General features: G+C 40.2%; 1 pseudogene; it reads left to right on the plus strand.

Moving 5' to 3' along the window:
* Positions 1–1079: 1079 nt before the first annotated feature.
* The window catches only part of LOC103581947, a 2795-nt pseudogene continuing 1080 nt past the window's right edge, over positions 1080–2794 (plus strand).

Raw genomic sequence — 2794 nt, forward strand, 5'->3', positions numbered from 1 at the left:
AAAATCACAAGCATTTCAAGTGTCTTTTCAGACCACAACAGATTAAAACTAACAGATTAAAACTGAACTTAATAACAAGAAAAACTTTGGAAACTACTCAAGTGCATGGAAACTAAACAATAGGCTCTCGAATGACCTGTGAGTCCAAGAAGAAATTAAACAAGAAATCAAAAAATTTGCTGACATAAATTAAAATAAAGATACATGATACCAAAACCTGTGGAAACTGCAAAAACAGTATTAAGAGGGAAGTTTATTGCAATAAACACTTACATCAAAAGAATAGAATACTTCAAATAAACAACCTAACATTACAACTCAAAGAACTAGAAAAACAAGAACAATCCAACCCTAAAAGTAGTAGATGGAAAGAAATAATTAAGATCAGAGAACTAAATGAAATAGAGACCAAAAAAACTATACAAAAGATCAATGAAATAAAAAGTTGGTTTTTTGAGAAGATAAGCAAAACAGACAATCCATTAGCATGATTAACAACAGCAATGAAATAGAGAGAAGAGTCAAATAACAAAAATTACAAATGAAAATGGAGATGATACAACCGATACCAAAAAATTATGAAGAATCATTAAAGACTATTATCAATGACTAGAGCCAACAAATATGAAAACCCGGAGGAAATGGATAAATTTCTGGACAAATGCAAACTACCAAGACTGAACTAAGAAAAAAAAAAAAAACTCGAACAGACCAACAACAAGCAATGAGATTGAAGCAGCAATCAGCTGTCTCCTAACAAAGAAAAGCCCAGGACTGAATGGCTTTACTACTGAATTCTACCAAGCCTTTAAAAAGGAAGTAATACCAATTCTGTTCAGACTATTCCAAAAAGTTGAAACAGAAGCCACACTCCCAAATTCACACTATGAGGTGAAGATAAAGATAAAATAAAACCAAACCAGACAAAGATAAAATAAAAAAAGAAAACTACGGACTGATATGTGTGATGAACATATATACAGAAATCCTCAACAAAATATCCACAATCAGAATACAGCAACAACACGTCAAAAAAACTATACATCACGGATGGCGCAGAGCCTGCTGCGGGAGAGCGGATGGGGTCAGCTGCTGCTGCTGCTGCTGCTGCTGCTGCTGCTGCGGGCGCAGGGACCTGTGGGGACAGCCCACAGACGAGGTCTTTACTGGGTGTATTTGAAGAAGATGCTGCGGCTATTTCCAACTATATGAACCAGCTGTATCAAGCTATGCATCGGATTATGATGCACAGAATGAATTAAGTGCAGAAACACACCTGACTTCAAAACTTTTAAAAGAATATGAAAAACAGCATTTTCCACTGGGGGGTGATGATGAAGTTATGAGCTGTACTTTACAACAGTTTGCAAAAGTTATAGATGAACTTAGCTCTTGTCATGCGGTACTTTCAACTCAACTTGCCGATGCCATGATGTTCCCCATTACCCAGTTTAAAGAAAGAGATCTGAAAGAAATATTAACATTAAAGGAAGTGTTTCAGATTGCCAGTAATGATCACGATGCTGCAATTAACAGACAGAGCCGATTGTCCAAAAAAAGATAAAACGACAAGGTGAAATATGAAGTAACAGAAGATGTGCACACTTCCAGAAAGAAACAACACCAGACCATGATGCATTATTTTTTGTGCATTAAATACTCTTCAGGACAAGAAAAAGACAGTATTGTTAGAACCTCTACTTGGGTACATGCAAGCTCAGGTAAGTTTCTTTAAGATGGGTACTGAAAATCTCAGTGAACAACTGGAAGAATTTTTAGCTAATATTCAGACAAGTGTGCAGAATGTTCGCAGGGAAATGGAAAGTGATGTAGAGACCATGCAACAGATAATAGAGGATTTGGAAGTAGCCAGTGACCCCTCATATGTGCCTGACCCGGACCTCACCAAATTTCCTGTTCATCGAAACTTAACCCAAAAGGCTGGATACCTTAATGCTGGAAATAAAACAGGCTTGGTGCCATCTACCTGGGACAGAGTGTTACTTCACGCAGGGTGGAAATTTAATGAGTCAAGCCTTGGGGTTGTGGCAGGAGGCCTGGCCGTGGACATAGACAACTGTCCAGTGATGGCTGTGGACCGTGAAGACAGGCGATGCTATTTTCAGATCACTTCTTTTGAGGGAAAAAAATCTTCAATTTTACAAGCAGAGACTAGAAAAGACCATGAAGAGTGGACCTGTACAATAAACGACATATCTAAACAAACATACTTAAGTGAAAATCCAGAGGAAACCGCTGCACGAGTGACTCAGTCTGCTCCGGAAGCTGTCACTCCTCCCCATCTTTCCAGCAGAGGCATGACACTGGACCTATGGCCAGCAGGACAATCTCAGCCACCAACAGCTCGCACCAGCAGTTCGGGATCCGTAGGATCCGAGTCCACACACTTGGCTGCCCTCCCTCTAGACCCTCTTGATGCCCCGGACACTCCAGGACAGTTCGACGTCACTTCTCCTGTGCGTGAAGATCAGCTTGTGTGTGAAGATCAGCCTGGCCAAGCAACAGCCTCTGGCCAGGGAAGCAGGCGGACGAATCCACTTGGAGAACCTGCAGGAAGCACAAAATCTGAAGCCGAAGATTCTGTTCTTCATCGTTTACTTATTGTGCGATTCCTCGGTTCTGTGGAGGTGAAATCAGATGACCACCCAGAGGTTGTTTATGAAACAAGTCGCCAAATCTTAGCTGCCCGGGCCGTCCATAATTTCTTTCGTTTGACAGAATCACATTTATTAGTGACTTGTGACTGTTTCAAGTTAATTGATCCACAAACACA

Source organism: Galeopterus variegatus, unplaced genomic scaffold (genome assembly GCF_000696425.1).
Source record: "Galeopterus variegatus unplaced genomic scaffold, G_variegatus-3.0.2 Scaffold14379, whole genome shotgun sequence".
Lineage (NCBI taxonomy): Eukaryota > Metazoa > Chordata > Mammalia > Dermoptera > Cynocephalidae > Galeopterus > Galeopterus variegatus.